The 17,303-nt window shown below is 42.5% G+C and overlaps 1 protein-coding gene across 3 annotated transcripts in view; it reads right to left on the bottom strand.

Moving 5' to 3' along the window:
- LOC135515319 (protein FAM110B-like) overlaps positions 1 to 17,303 on the bottom strand; it is a 45,520-nt gene that overhangs the window by 23,408 nt on the left and 4,809 nt on the right. The window contains exon 2 of one of the 3 annotated variants that reach the window (XM_064939009.1): positions 5,956 to 6,045. The exons of the other annotated variants lie outside the window; for them this stretch is intronic. The gene's annotated coding sequence lies outside the window, so the exon portion shown is untranslated. The remainder of the gene's footprint in view (positions 1 to 5,955; positions 6,046 to 17,303) is intronic. 3 annotated transcript variants of the gene reach the window in all.

The following is a 17,303-nucleotide window of genomic DNA, read 5'->3' as shown; positions in this document are numbered from 1 at the left end:
TTTAAAAGAGGAACAACATGCTCAACTGTGAAATAGCGGGCAGGTAAAAACATCAATGGTTCAATCCATAAAGTGTTACTCAAATTATGCTCAGACTTCATTACATCATTTATGACAACTGAAAGAAAAAATATCTAGATAAAGCCTGAATGAATTTCCATGACACAGGTTCCACTGCTTTAGATTGACCTCTGCAGCAGTATTAAGTAATACGATTAGGGCTACTCCGCATCTCACCAACACAAACACACACACACAAAAACAGATCAGCGCCGTCTGAAAAGCTCTTAGGGTTATTCATCTACAAGCTCCCAGTGCTGAAACACACACATAAACAACAGTCACTTGACACAGGCGCCTGGAAACAGGCTCCCACTGAGACACGATCGCACACGCAGGCATTACAAGATCATGGCATGTGCCTGATTACATTTCATTGGACACAGTGATGACTCGGGTTAGACAATCAATGTGGCCCAGAATCTTGTTACAGACCACACACACACACACACACACACACACACACACACACACACACACACACACACACACACACACACACTTTAGGCATTTAGCAGACGCTCTTATCCAAAGCGACATACGGGAGCAAATAGGGTTAAGTACCTTACTCAAGGGCAGTGTCAGATTTTTCTCTCTCACCTTGTTGGCTCTGGAATTTGAACCAGCAACCTTTCAGTTATTTGCCCAACCGTCTAACTGCTAGGCTACCTGACACCGCTCACACCCACCCCTACACACACACCTCTCTTACTGCCGCCGCTTTCTGCTGAATACTTTTTGCTGACCTTTAGGGAGAGATGAAAACAAAGCCACCCCCCCTTACACCCCCTACCCCCTCCCTGCCCATGGTTTCCCCGCAGGCACCGAGATGGATGGCCTCCACCAGCAGCAAGGACCCGCAGTGTCAGGATTAAGGGAGGGGGGAGCAGTCCACCTGTCAGACCGTGACATCAGCTGACGCGTGCCACTGACACCTGCAGCACCAGGCAAACACATGCTGCTGAGAGTTAAGATGTTGTAGGCTGCAGCCAGTCTGGGCTCCCGAATGGCGCAGTGGTCTAAGACACTGCATCTCAGTGCAAGAGGCGTCACTACAGTCCCTGGTTTGATTCCAGGCTGTATCACATCCGGCCGTGATTGGGAGTCCTATAGGACAGCGCACAATTGGCCCATCGTCGTCCGGGTTAGGGTTTTTTCGGGGTAGGCCATCATTGTAAATAAGAATTTGTTCTTTACTAACTGGTTAAATAAAACAAGCAAAAAATTACATTTAAAAAGCCAGGCCTAGGCAATATATTCCACTGATGGTGTTTTCAGTTTTTTCTATGTAATATGACCTCTGTTTAATACAATAATTTGACCTTCTCTCGCTCCCTTTCTGTAGGATGTTTATAACCCCTCTTTCACCCCTTTCCCTCTCTAATCTTATTATGGGCATTCAGTGGACTGTTACTATAGTCAGACGTGAGGGTGAGCCAGGCAGTGTATCAGCAGCAGTATTATATTTTCAGAAATGGAATCATCAGGAGACGAAGTGAAGCAGCCATTCTTTTCATAACGTTGCCGAGAAGACAGACACAATGATCTCAATCCAGACCCTGTAGACAGACCGAGCCTGTCCTTACGGTGTGCGTACATGTGTTCAATGTTTATGCGCTAAGTGCGGAGAGCGGCAGGCTTACTACTGGTGTTGTCCATGTGATATCAGAGCCTTAGTAGGGTAAGACTTTTTGTTCTTATTTGGGTTTTTGCATGCTCTGATTCCAGACTATTTTTATTGCACCCAAAAAAGGAATTCAGAACCCAATGTCAGCCCCAGTGTCCTTATATGCAAGTGTGTGTAGACTAGTCAGCCAGAACATAATGGCGACGGAAAGTGTCTGCCTGCCATGACCTCACGAAGCAGTGAATGCTAGTGTAACAGCACTCCAGAGCACGTGTGTGTGTATGGTGTCGCGTGTGCAAAGATACAGCACGACAATGTAGGATCGGCTCGGTCTACGTAAAAACATTTTTCGCCCTCTTCTTTTAAGATTTTCCTTTTGCACAGTGACCCAACATTCTCAAGAGTCATTGCACTAGTTCAACCAAGCAGTAAGACGTATGCCCAGAACATCCGTCTTAAGACTCTCCCTAACAGTAACCATACCTGATGGTTCAGTTCATTATTAACATGTGTGAGAACTGGGGAGCCTTCTGTGCAACAAAGGACCTACAGAACCACAGGAAAAGAACCATCCGTGTAGTAAGAGCCAATACAGGGATCCCTTAGTGAGGTGAGTCATGTTATTTCGACTGGAGGCCCATGCAGGCGGATTATCTTCTCTTGTTAAAAAGGAGGTTAGTCCCGATCAATCAGCTGCATGGTGATTCATCCGTCATGTAAACCAGCGCAGACACTCAACAATAAAAGAGGAGATCAATCTCCGCCTCCGAATTCTATGACGTCTTTAACGGTCTGCTTTTATTGAAAACTGAAGGAGAGAGGGACGCCCCTGTGCCGTGACAGTTGTACTGGTCACACATTTGAGCCACACTGAAATCGAGATCGACACGACAGTCAAGTGGTATCTAGAGGTTAAAAGGGTATGAGAAAATAACACTTCTCGCACATAAATAATACAGAATTCAACTATAGGCTATGGAGTAAAACAAATAACAAGTTCTTCCACCTCTTCAAGGAATACCTAGGATAGGATAAAGTAATCCTTCTCACCCCCCTTAAATGATTTAGATGCACTATTGTAAAGTGGCTGTTCCACTGGATGTCATAAGGTGAATTCACCAATTTGTAAGTCGCTCTAGATAAGAGCGTCTGCCAAATGACTTAAATGTAATGTAAATGTAAACAAGTTGACTGAATGTGTGTCAATTTCATGCACTTTCTTGCAATGTTGTTGCTATTTTGCCTAAGACTGAAAACCCCTGAATATTGGTTTGAACATGGCCATGAGACGGACATTCTTGGAAAGGGACTTAAGGCTTAGCCATAGATACTGGTACACTGGCAGGAATTCAAGGGTGAAGATAGACCTGTGTAGGGCCTATAGCAATTGCTAAATAGTCACAACAGCTCTTACTAGCCTGTATAAAAATAAAAACTTCCCAACACCGTCAAACTATGTGCCACATCTTACTAGGGAAAAAAAAAACATTCCTAACAGGTTGTTGTCCTAACACCTTGCCTGATACAAGAAACAAGCAAATTAGCAGACAAACTTACTGCTTGAGCAGCTCTTCTTGGCAGCCCAAATGTTGACAAGCACTTTCCAGAGCTGTCGTATCAGGAGGCACACAATCACGGTACACATCGTAGACTGGCGTCCTTCATAAGGGCGCCCGAATTGGAGCCTTTTACAACCCAAATGGTACAACCACACATAGGAAAATAACTGAGTAGGACATGAGAACCTGCTGTCAGACCCCATTAAACTAATACAGTCTGATCTACCTGCCACCTTAATCACAGCTTAACATCCTGCCTCGGGCCAGCTAATGCTATGCTAGCCAAATCATGTGGCAAGACCCTTATGACCAGATTCGGCAAGGCCCTTGTTTAACCTCAACAAGTCGACACAGAAAAGACAAGCAAAGGTATCGTATTCTTTATTTTGAGCACTTAGACATTCTGATAAGGTGCACGAGAGAGAAATAATCCTCTTGCTGCAGCCCTCAACACAGATTAGGCCAATGACTCTCAGGGTAATGTTCTCTGAAGAGATAACGACATAACAAAAGGCCAAAACTTGAGCTAACCTTGACCTTGTCCACAGGTCCGAAAGACCACATGAGGTGAAGCCTGAGGAACACACCCACATTGACAGCCGGATAAGAGAACACTCAGACCAGCGAATGAGGATCCCAACTGAGTTAAGACGCACAATGCAAACCGCTTTCTATTTACACTGGCAAAGTTAGCGCTGTTCATTTGAAACAAACTGGTGTGGGTAAATGTTATTATAAAAATAACAGAAATCTTCAAAAGAGAACATGAGAAACTTCAAACGCGGTCATTCAGGCCACCCTGTACCTGACCTCGCTAGCCTAATTGCTTCTCCAAATTCAGCAATCCACTTTTTGCATAACCTGACCCTGCTTTTTTGACTACCCTTCAGAGCCCTTTCACTCTAACACTCAGGGTAAAAGCTGCCCATAAGCACAGACCTAGCAGCAGCTGGCTTCCATAAAATCCTAACCTGAAGCATTTTGGGGGGAAAGCTTAAATCAGTGTCTGTATGAGCAACTGCATCCTACTTAAAGCCCTACTCCCCGAACTATGAGAGACAACCTGATCGACCAAGGTGGACCCATGTACTAATGTACTAGCCTACATTTAGCCTTCCCTCCAGACATAGGGTCCATTAGCCAATATAGTTGAGTATTAACTTGGACAGGATCTGTTTTTTTCATGGCAGAGAAACCAATTTGGTTGAGGGGACCTGTATCCACCAACTTGAATAAGTGTAATCCTCTTGTTTTGGATCCCCGGAAAGTCTGAAGTCTGGACGACAGTCAGTCTTCATCCCAGGGGACGTCCAAGCAAAACTGAAGATAGGCGTTTTCACATATTGAGGGCGTTGCTGAGCAAAATATACTGTATATGGTACATTTGTACAGAGAACACTTGGCATCCAGTCAATTCATATTTTCAACTATTTTGTCCACGTCGTGCTTGATGCAGCAGTTTACCTCAGGAAAACCAATAGTAGATGGACAGTGGTCAGTGGACACCACCTAAAAACGAACCATTCTTTAAAGACAACTGGCCTCGTTATGACCTATGTAAGAGTGGCTGACTGTGAAACAAAGGTCAGATGATGCGGAAACAAAACAAAAATACTTAAAGAGTACTACTGTACCAGGTACTACGTCCCCACCCCCGTTCAGAGGATTTGGGTCACCCTTTAATCCCATCGTCAGACTGATCTCACTGACCCTGGGGTTAATTCACCAAGATCGACTGTACAAGCACCGTAATCACTGCCTATTGTCCCAATACACCGGAGGAAGATCAGACAAAAATGTTCCATCCACAAATAGTAGGCTAACAAAACAACCCTGGCTCAACTCAGAGGGCTAATAACTAGGGACAAATGCACACAAGCTCAAAAAGAAAGCAGAGCCTTCCTGAAACAGCCGTGGTCTCAGTCTGAAAGTCTCAGAGAGACAACCGGATCATGGACCCAAAAGGTCTTAAGATTAAGAGGTTACGATGCTATACCACAGATAAGCATTATGGGTGAAGCAGGGATACTGTAGTGTACCATGACGTGACTTCAAAGTAATCCTACAGACAGGGTTGGGGACAAGTCAGTCCGGAGGCTGAACAGAAACATCTCATTTCTTCTTTCTCTTTTTATTGAGTTAAAATGGAAGTAAGCCCAATCCTGTCCCAGGAAGAACTGTCTCCACTAAGAGCAGTTCTGTCAAATACTTTGACTACAGAGGATGCACACTGGTAGGTGGAAGGTGGGTTTTTATCTGGGTTCTTTCTCCTATTACTGCTATATTTCCCTGGTAAATACGGCAGAGATCACAACTCATCGTCATAACAACACCAGCAAGGATCTCTTTGTCCCTAAGTTACTGGATACAGGCAGGTGGAGTTGTGACTGGAAAAAGTGAGGGAGGCAACATTAGGGGGCAGGGATACTGATACTGTTCTTTGGGCATCTTTATTTTACATTGAGGGACGACAGCAAAGCACATAACAAAATAGGTTTATGGAAGAGCAGGCTGGGTCGGGGAGGGGGCAGAGAAGAACAAGTTCTAACTGGTTCAAGGTCAAGGGCTCTATCAGCTACAAGTCCGCTACAAGACGGGAAAACATAGTTACAAGTCATAGTTAGGACAGGTCTTCAGTTGTCAACGACACCTGGAACGAGAAGTCCTACTGAAGATAGGAGTCCATTGAAGAGCACCAGGTGTGTTCACCTGTATGCATCCACCTGCCACGACAGGCCCTTTAGTTCTCTGATTCTGAGATTCTGCTGCTACAGCTGAGGTTACAGGATGCCTCAGGTGCTGAAGGAAAAACAATAACAACAGATGTAGGTTATTTGCCACAAATTGCAAGTCATTTTTGTCAATGGACAAAACATTTGTAAAATCAGGCACCATTTTTTTCTCTCCTGTATTTCATTTATCGTCAGCAATGTGGAGTCTGGTTTCAGCAAAAATGATAAAGAATGTTCCAACACTTGGACAAGGCTGACTTAATTCGAAACCTAAAACAATTCGCCCTTACAGGTAGAGAGCAGTTAGTGACTTTATCCGAATACTGTCAATGTCACAATCGTCCGCAGTGCTACTGTAGACACGGCTCTTCTCTATCCCTCTGCACTGCTTGTTTGCATTTGGGAATTAGGGAACTGCTCGTGACCTGGCACCCTTGGTTGAGACCATCTGCTCAGGCTTGGTACAATAGGGCTGTCTCATCAGTACCTTCTGGCGGGTCGTTCACACTCACAGCAGTGCTGCTGTATAATCCTCCTTCATTCGACTTGATGTTGGAATAATCTCACGACTCCGGTAGCAATCCCAGCCATCTGTAAATAAGCCTTTACACAACACCCAGACGACGACGGAGGACAACAAACAAATACACCTTACAGGGTGCAGATAATTAAAGCAGAGTTACAGGGTAATATTGCTACTTCCTGTTTGGCACAAAGCCTTTGTAAACAAGACGTTTAATCTCAATGGAATCACCATTAACATTTTTTTTAAAGGGTTATATGAATGTCACAAAACATCTAAGACAGGGGTTCCCAAACTTTTTCACTCAAAAAAGTGCGACGTCTATTTGGCACAAGTTCTGTCGATGACAAACTGTTCACACCCCTCTTGCTGGCAGAGAACAATTTAAAGCAAACTTCATGCAATTCTACACATTTTGTCATGTCTTATGCGTGTTCATGTGATATCTGAATGACTCAAACATTACAATACAAAATCAATGGGCTAAAAGACCTAGCTAAAATGGACATGGACTAGTTGATCTGGACATTTCTGACAAGTTATAAATAGCTCTCTGAGGTCTGCAATGACAAGAGGAAAACTGATGATGCACTACCCAATTTCAAAATTGCACCTTGTGCATTCTACTATTGGAACGGCTCGCCCCCCACAGTTTGTGAACCACTGATCTAATACACAGCCATGAATGTCACACAAATAATCCAGCCCTATGTAGACCTATCAGGGTTTGTTGTTTCTTAGAGGGTGAAAACAGTCGAGAGTGGCATTTGACCTCATGCATATGAACAGGTCTGCCTGAGAGACCTCTAGAGAGACAGCCTGAGACCCAGGAAGGGTTAACGCCAAGCAGAAGCAGGGCAAAGGTGAAGCATAAGCACAACCTCAGCAGGACAAATGTCACTCCGGATCTAATCCTAAGACTATGCACTGCCAAGGCTTCGGGACTTTGAAAATCAGTCAGTGTGTGCACAAAGGGACGTGATGTGCACCCTCACGTAACAGCACAGCAGAACTCAAGCAGCTTACAAGTACACTCACTAAAATGAAAAGGTCTTGACCTACATCACAGAAAAAAGGAGGTTCCTGAATGTCCCTTGAAAGTAGCTCTCCTCGCAATCAACCACAAATGAACAGACTGCGTCTGCCTAGGAGTCCGTGTGGAGGGATCTACACTAGTGCTGAGCGATTATCCAAAATGTCAAACAACTAACTGACAAATGTGGTTCAATTTATTTGAATTCCATTTTGTTTTGTTTTTTTTCTGCGAGCTCAATGCACGCATTGCAGTTTCTCTAGAGATAAATCAAATCAAGCCCAAACTGTGCGATGTAGTAGGGAGTTGTAGTTTCCCCACAGGCCAATATTCTACATAGTTTAGAGGAGAAAATATGGTAATTAACTACACTGACCATAATCCATTGCGCACCTACTTATCCGGTCTGTGTGTTTCCTTTATGGCTGCTATGTTAGGTTAGTGAGAGGCAGACAAGGAGAGGGAGAGAAGAGACATCGAGAGGGACAGAGAACGGTTGCTTCACGAGATATCTCTACCTGAAAATACATTATCCAAGTGACTGATAGAAGGTATTCAGCAGTCATAAAAGTATACCTTATTTACTTTGAAGGACGACTGAAAATCAGACAGCATAGGAAGCAGCTCTATAGAGATGAGATGACTTGGAATGAAATAACAAAAAGTAATCGAATATACACAACAAATGAAATAGTTTATTAAAGATTTGTGAATAACTGATGGTTAATAAGTGATAAGCAGTCATGGGCAGTCACTACCATCATGGGACTTTTATTAATTGTTATATTTTTGAGAAATCAAACCACACAATGCATAGTGCATTTATTTTTTACTGTGATCATTTTTTGTATAATCTAACCGAAACTGACCTCAAAAAGCACTAATGGCTCAGCACTACTCAATATGCAGATGTTCAGTTGGCCTATTTCCCAGAGCTCAGGTGTGTTTGATTGGCATGTTATAATGTGTTGGATGGTTATTAGGGGTATCTGGGGTTTTGTAGTCAAATTGCCATCTGGGACACCTCCCACTGGTGAGTGTTAGGCCACATGATCAGACCAGCTAGTTCTCTTGTTTCTCTGGAGGCAGACGCACTCGACTAAAAAATATTTGTTTAAACTGCAGGTAGGGCAACCGTTGACTGGAGGCAAAAGACAGAACAAACAGACATGTTCACCGAGTGTGGAAAAGGCCTGCTGGGTCCACGACGCAGCTGCGTCACCTCTCCATTGATGTGTCAGGAATCAGACAGATGGGTTTCATGTGAATCCTCCGCCTCCAGAGGATTCACATGAGCAGGGGAAACATGAGACTAGGGCCACACTATCAAAACCGAGAGACGAAACGACCGCCCCACTATCACAAATGAGCCTATAAATGTGACTTAGTAGGCTACACACTAACATAACAGAAACATTATCAGAACTGAATCGGCCACACTATAATTACGCAATAAGACCAGAGGAGGTGTGGTATATGGCCAATATACCACAGCTAGGGGTCATTCTTAGACACGACAACGCATAGCAGTGAAAAGTCCTTTGTTTGGGTATACGGTCTGATATACCACATCTTTCAGAGAAAAATAAATAAATAAAATAAAAAATAAAAATCAGCATTCTGGGCTCGAACCACATGGTTTATCATCTCCGATATGATACGACATACACAACATGACACAGACATAAGCTACGCCATCACAACCAATAGCCGCAATACTACAACCCTAATTTGACAGCACAAGGCCACATTTTCACGTCGCTTAACCTGCCAGAGCATTCAAATGATCCAAAATACACGTTATCGCCACTGCAATCTCAGAAGTAGCCCAGCTAACTCAAACATAGCCCAGACATAAATCAGGCTAGCTGAGATGACAGCCACACTAACCATAACTGTGGTACTATTCAACCTAGCCATTATCATGCACTGTAAACAGTACATTTTACTGAGGTCTGAGATAACAGTCACCATCCTAACTTACAACCAGCAGAGAACATTCCCGAACAACAGCAGCAGCTGCAAGGTTGTTATCACAGCTTGTTTTAATGCATTAAGCATTCGCCAGATAGCCGCCATCACACCAGGCCCATTGTAATTAGTATAGTTAGAGAGGATTCTGGTCAACCTTCAAGGCCCCCACCGTCTACAGTGAATGCCCCCTCCCCAAAGAGTTTGGACTGTTATTTCTCTCCTCCTCCACCCATCTCCCTTCCGAGTGCCAGCTTTATACCAGTCTCAGTAAAACTCCACAGCTACTTTAAATCCATCGGTGAGAAGTGGGGGTCCAGCTGAAAGCTGACGGGCTTTATTACACACACCCTTCTCCCTCGCTCTTTACCCTGCCCTCTCTCCCCGTTTGTCTGCTCCCTCATGGCTCATATCAGTGGAGCTGTCCTAGTGAACGCTGTCTGACCCAGGCTGTTATCTACTGATCCTCAGACTGCAAACTAACATACCTCAGCGACTGTACCATGTAGGCCTACTTGTGTACAAGAGTGCACTATTGTTTGAGTACAGAAACAGAGTTTTTTTGGTTAGCAGGATTGACCCCCACTGTAGTTACACTGACTAAACATAACTGCTCTAAGAGATGCTGCTATGACTGTAATTTGTGCACATTTCCAGGAACCGTGACTATTTGATGCCACTGCTAGTGGCAACCACACTTTGACTCCAAATGTTCATGACACAAACATAGCCAGCTGCACACTAAACAAGTAAGGCCCAAATAATTAAGTCTTAACAAATGTCCTCATCAAAACGTGGGGGGCGTCTCACTGACCACCACATCATGTCTGATTAGTCACGACTGACTTGGTCTCTCAGCATGTCACTGGCAACCTCCAGCCCTGGGGCAGAGAAAGGGCCTGCCTGCATTATAGAAAAGAGGAAATGTGACACAGGTGCTGTCGAACATGGCAATCCACTAGCTTTTTGATGTGTGATATGTATTCCGAGGACCCCAGACTAACCTCCGTACCAGTCACCATAAGCTGCTTTGTGTCCCTTGAGATCAGTGGTAGATGGAATGGACCACCATGTACATCATAGATTTCCCTCTGCTCTTTCATATAGCCAAAGGCATAATCTGTTAGTAAGTTTTACCTTATTGAGTGGCAAGTGATTGTGCTGCAATAATTTGTTCCATTTTTTTATATATATAATAACCAAAATCACCACAGGCAAGTCTAAACTTCAGATGGCTACTATGGTCTTTGGTCCTGATCTGAACGCTCTGGACTGGTGAAAGATAATTTCCAGTAGGCATCCAGCGTCTTCCTTTCATGATTCACCTACCCTGTCTTTTCAGATTAGTGCAGATGAAGAGGAGAGTGAGGGGGAAAGGAAGCTTCTTATAGACCATTAAGATGCACCCAACTTTACATCAGACAAGCAGGATGAGGGGGGCCTACCATGGGGGATACTGGTAGTGATGGAGAGAAATATTGATTTTTACATATCGCAATATTATTTTGAATGACATATCGATACTTTGACTCCATGTCAAATATTATAATATTGTATTTTGCTAGGTAGCGCTAGCTAGCGCTAGTCGGCTGTACCCGAGACAAAACTCATCCTATAGCTTATCCTCCATCTTCTTTTTGAATAGTGAGCCAACAGGTTTTCAGCGCTTTTTCTCCCATGACTGATCAAAACTCATGTTCTCGTGCTCTCTGGTCCCTCTGCAGCAGACATATAGTGAGCAACATGTTTGGAACATCAAATCGCAATATCGAATCGCAATACATACAGAATGGTGAGAATCGTAATAGATATCGTATGGGCACCTAAATATCGTGCTAATATCATTTTGCGAGGTCCCTGGCAATTCCCAGCCCTAGATACAAGGCCTGGCTGTCTCTGTTCATGTCTCTGTTCAGGCTGTCTCTTTCAACAACAAAAAAACAGCAGAAACACAACCTTTCACAGCTGGTGCAGATCTTACTACTCAGCAGGACGCCAAGCAATAAAACAGAATGTTGAACATAAAACATCAACATCCCAAAAGACCTGCCTCTCTCTCCTGAGGAAGAACGAACTTTGGAGAAAAAAAAGAAAAAAAGGTGGGAAAGTAGGCTTACAAAAGTTCTCAACCCTCTGGTCCGTTGACCAGCGCTGGTCCTTGTGATGTAGCTTCCTGCTCTGTCAGATAGGGAGATGACACTATTTCATCAGCTCTCAAGAACTAGTTTTAATCTCAAGTACAAGGTTGTGAACCACAGTTTGCCAGTCCCTGGCACAGAAAAGGTTGATAAACACAGGTCCACTCAGCCCCTCGTTGGAATGCTGGTCTTTTACTTTTACTTAGTAGTCTGCTGATTCTCAGAGTAATATGATGTAAAGATTCTTGTGTGATTTGCAGATTGTTCCAGGTCAGGCATTTGCAGCAGCTGAGAGCTTCACTTCTAAAGATCGCTTCAAGCAAACGAAATGTCATCAAAATCCCACTCCATCGTGTGAATCAGACTCACCTCCGCTTCGCATATCGCTAGAATGAAGACAAAGCAGGGAGATGTATCCATGTTTGAGAAAGAAATTCGCCCTGGCTAACCTGCTGGATAATCCATCTAGGGCTGGGTTATATGAACAAAAAATAATATCTTGATTTTTTTCAAACTTATGGGTGATTCACGATATACAGTTCAAGTTGGAAGTTTACATACACTTAGGTTGGAGTCATTAAAACTCGTTTTTCAACCACGCCACAAATTTCTTATTGACAAACTATAGTTTTGGCAAGTCGGTTTGGACATCTACTTTGTGCATGACACAAGTAATTTTTCCAACAATTGTTTACAGACAGATTATTTCACTTATAATTCACTGTGTCACAATTCCAGTGGGTCAGAAGTTTACACACACTAACAACAGCAAAGGACCTTGTGAAGATGCTGGAGGAAACAGGTACAAAAGTATCTATACCCCCAGTAAAATGAGTCCTATATCGACATAACCTGAAAGGCTGTTCAGCAAGGAAGAAGCCACTGCTCCAAAACCTCCATAAAAAAGCCAGACTACAGTTTGCAACTGCACGTGGGGACAAAGATCGTACTTTTTGGAGAAATGTCCTCTGGTCTGATGGAACAAAAATAGAACTGTTTGGCCATAATGACCATCGTTATGTTTGGAGGAAAAAGGGGGAGGCTTGCAAGCTGAAGAACACCATCCCAACCGTGAAGCATGGGGGTAGGATATTGCTGCCAGTAATATTGCACCTAAATCAACCATTTATCTGATCATCAAGAACTTCAAGGAGAGCGGTTCAATTGTTGTGAAGAAGGCTTCATTGCGCCAAAGAAAGTCCAGCAAGCACCAGGACCGTCTCCTGAAAGTTGAACAGTAAAGCATCCTGAGACCATTCATGTGTGGGGTTGCTTCTCAGCCAAGGGAGTGTTTGCTCACTCACAATTTTGCCTAAGAATACAGCCATGAATCAAGAATGGTACCAACACATCCTCCGGGAGCATCTTCTCCCAACCATCCAGGAACAGTTTGGTGACGAACAATGCCTTTTCCAGCATGATGGAGCACCTTACCATAAGGCAAAAGTAATAACTAAGTGGCCCGGGTAACAAAACATCAATATTTTGGGTCCATGGCCAGGAAACTCCCCAGACGTTAATCCCAATGAGAACGTGTGGTCAATCCCCAAGAGGCGGGTGGACAAACAAAAACCCACAAATTCTGACAAACTCCTAGCATTGATTATGCAAGAATGGGCTGCCATCAGTCAGGATGTGGCCCAGAGTTAATTGACAGCATGCCAGGGAGGATTTCAGAGGTCTTGAAAAAGAAGGGTCAACACTGCAAATATTGACTCTCTGCATCAACTTCATGTAATTGTCAATAAAAGCCTTTGACACTTGTGAAATGCTTGTAATTATAATTCAGTATTCCATAGTAACAAATGACAAAAATATCTAAAGACACTGAAGCAGCAAACGTTGTGAAAATTAATATTTGTGTCATTCTCAAAACTTTTGACCACGACTGTATATCTAGATTTTATGTTCTCTCTAAATAAGCTTTGTTGTACAATTAAAGGTCAAATACACTGCATTTCAAACAGTCAACAATAATCTAATGAATTCAGGGCTTCTTCAATTATACCTTGGCTAAATATAAGCCTTCCACAACCAAAACTCTGCCTGTCTAAATGCCCTTTTTGTTACAAATGTAACCAGAACCATGCAACCATTCACATCTTGTAGCAGGCATTATAGAAAATGACCACAGGTCTCAAACAATCTCTCAAGCACAAGCCCACCTGCTAGGACGTAGCCAGTTAATCTTTATATTTCAAGTTTAGCTAACTTCGATCGATTTGCTAGTCAACAAGGAAGAACAGTTGAATTGTTATGAACACACCCTTCTGTCCTTCTCCAACTGTTTGAACAGTAGGCTAGCTTGTCCACTTTGTTCAGATGTTGAAATCAAATGGCCTACCTTCTTTCTCAGAATGAGTTGCCAAATCCTTCGTGTTTTATAAATATGCAATAAGCATAAAAAACTGACCAGGCAGCTTGTATAACAGTCTTTGGCTAAAATGCCTCAAGTGGTACCCCAATGCCATGCGCGACAAACTGAGAATTCATTTTCCAGAATCAATGTTCATTGATACTCCTGTTTTAGTAGTGTCTACTATGAGCTCAGTTTGAGGAGTTGAGGGTATGGTTAGAAGTTAACGTCTCCTCTGTTACAGTAAAATAATGTCTCAATGTGTTGGTGTCCGTATAACCCATTCTGCTGGACCAAATCTCAAATGCAAACAGTGAGTTGAAACCGCTTGTCAGAGAGGAAGAAGTGATCTCTCATCTTTGTTGTGCGAGTGTCAGGGGGAGGGGCTTGATGTCTGTGTGTAAACAGAGGAAGATGTGAGGTAAGGTTTCACTCTCGCCAAAATCTGTCCAAAATAAGCCCAATGCATTTTTATGGGTTTATTTTGGACCTAACCTTGTCGCCTGCTTTGCCGCCTTTGGGACAACGACTCCCATTGTTAGGGCGGAGAGATGAGCATCTTGTCATTATATACAGATCTCTGGTGTAAATGGGAAGGTGAACACAGCACAGAAGGAGCAAAGACAACAAGACCAAAAAGACAACATGGGAACAAGCGGACATAAATGCTCATTAAAAAATTAAAATACGATACAGGTACCTTGCAATATAGGTATTTGGAATATTGCGCAAAAAAAACATACATTTGAATTAATCTAATTCATTCGATATATCTTGCAGCCCTAGATCCCATCTCTGCAGGCACAAGGTCAGGCCTGGATGATGACGACCCACTCATCACTATCAAGATACATTTTCACACTGTGTGACCAATTCATCTTTCGCATGCTCTCCCCGTTTGGAACACTTGACATTATTTGTCTCTTTAAAACATGCAAACACTATCAGATAGAATCCATAGCAAGCAGTGTACTGGAATGACATTCTGATTAAATGAAATTTAATTCACTCATGTTATGGGAGGCCCAAAATAACTTCCATTGTATTAATGATTGCGGATTGATTGATGTCCACGTTTTTAGCAGACATTTTTCAAGATGAGAAGAGAATCATCCAGCCCATTGGGTTTCTCACTACACCCCCATAAAGCCATGTCTTGAAATATGGAAACAGACAATTTAAAAATATGTTTATATTGTAATACGTCTGACAACTTTCCAGCTCCGCCCATAACGTTTGGGCTTTATAGTATTTCCAGAAAGCATGGATTATTGAGTCATTATTAGTTTAACACTGAAGACATGACTATGCCGTTGTGCTGTAGAATTCGTGAATTTTGTCTCTCGTATAATACATTCTATACAATAGTTTATACTGGATTAAGCAAGCGTACATTTTCTTTAACTGTAATTTTGTTAGTTATGTTCTAACATTCCTTCCATCTTGTGCCAACATCAGTTTGTTTTAAGTCCCAAAAGTTCCAAAAGTGTATTTTTTTCTAAGGGATTGTCAGTTGGATAGGCTCTCCGCAAGGTTTTGCATATCTTCCTTATCATATGAACATCCTTTCTGACTCAAATAAGAATCCATCAAGGTTGCTCTGATATCCAAAAGATTTCTAATCGAAATTTCCTGATATGTAACTTTTTGAAACTATCCACATTGGTCAGTCCAAAATAGCTTTTTAATTCTGTCATGGAAATACATTTATATTTTAGCTTTAAAAATGATAAACTTCCTCATGGCAAAATGTGTACAATAGCGTGAGATTAGCTATAAGACTGCAGATTTCCCTTTGCCCTGTGGCGAAATGTGTAGAATTGCAGAAAATTCCCAAAACACGTATGGGACATGTCTTGATTGAATCATGTCTCAGTGGACTAATCCATTGCGGAAGCCGCAGGGATGGCATACCAATAGTACATTTACCGTTAATTCACATAATTTCTAATCTACAATGTTTGTTTGGATACCGTCATTTCTGTTAATGCATTCAATATATTACTATTATTTTACTGTTCTCCATTTTGGAGTGGACATGTTGTATGCAGAGAACACATACTAGGCTACACTTGTGAGAAACACGTTTTGGTTTATTTCATTCCATTTATGAGGTCATTCATTGTGTTTGGTTTGGAGCGCTCCTGTCAATGTTGACAAAGGACGCACACCTGACTACGCATAGAAGTACGCCTAGGCTACCTGGCTTGAGTGCACATGTAGGCGTATAAATGTGCCAGTATTTCTGTTTTAACTCACCACCACTAATGAGCTGTGGAGATTCTCAAAGTAATTTTTTCTTCACCTCAAACAGCAAGTAAACAAAGTCTGTTTTTACATCCATTGAGAATGACAATAGTTCCCTCAATGTAGCCTATTTGAAAAATCTTTCCAGCTCGCTCCCGTTCGATAACCCGTCATGCTCTGATCCATGCTCTGATCCGGTGGAAATTTCATAAAATAGGCCTACCTGATTACTTCTTATCCCATGTGCAAATAGCCTACCCGCTGTGTCTGTCCAGAGCTCACTGGCAGGGGAAACTCTTGAGGATCTAGAATATTTTATACAATGTTGCAAGTTTGTTAGCTTAGGGCTGGACCAAGTTGATAGTTGATACAATGTTTCAAGTTTATACATTAAGTGACGCAAGTGGCATATGATATCTTATTGACTGATGGCTGGCCTGATGGAGGTATAATATATTGGCATTGTACATTTTATATTGCAAATGGACAGTGTACATTTCCAATATATTTTATGAGGGATTTACCATCACCAAATGGACAAGTTTAAAACAACATCAACAAGCAATGGAGAGGAACCACTATCACTGCTCGGCCATCCCGAGTTCAACGAGCTAGTCAATTGGGCATTTCTGCAGTATATTAGAGCATGTCCAATTCGTCATGGTAAATGCCCATTGTAAGACATTGCAAACGGACAGTGTAAAATTGTACATTTTCAATGTATTTAATGAGGGATTTAACATCACCAAATGGACAGGCTGAAATCAACACCAACGAGCAATTGGACAGTGTCCATTACACATATGCTATATTGTCAGTGTGAACATGCTGTTCTGTAAGTTGACAGTGTCCATTGCCAATGTATATCCATAATGACTTCCCATTAGGAAATGGACATGCTGAATCAACATCAATGAGAAATTCTTGCTTCCTATGATCAAACATGACAAATAGACCTAGGTTGATTCAGGGCTTAACATAGTGATATATATCATTTGGTCATTATATATGCCATTCGGACATTTCCTATGCCATTTGGACATGGTTCACTGATTTT

This window comes from Oncorhynchus masou, chromosome 3, assembly GCF_036934945.1.
Source record: "Oncorhynchus masou masou isolate Uvic2021 chromosome 3, UVic_Omas_1.1, whole genome shotgun sequence".
In the NCBI taxonomy this organism is placed as follows: Eukaryota; Metazoa; Chordata; class Actinopteri; order Salmoniformes; family Salmonidae; genus Oncorhynchus; species Oncorhynchus masou.
The sequence above is the reverse complement of the archived record's forward strand: the minus strand, read 5'-3'. Positions and strand labels throughout refer to the sequence as shown.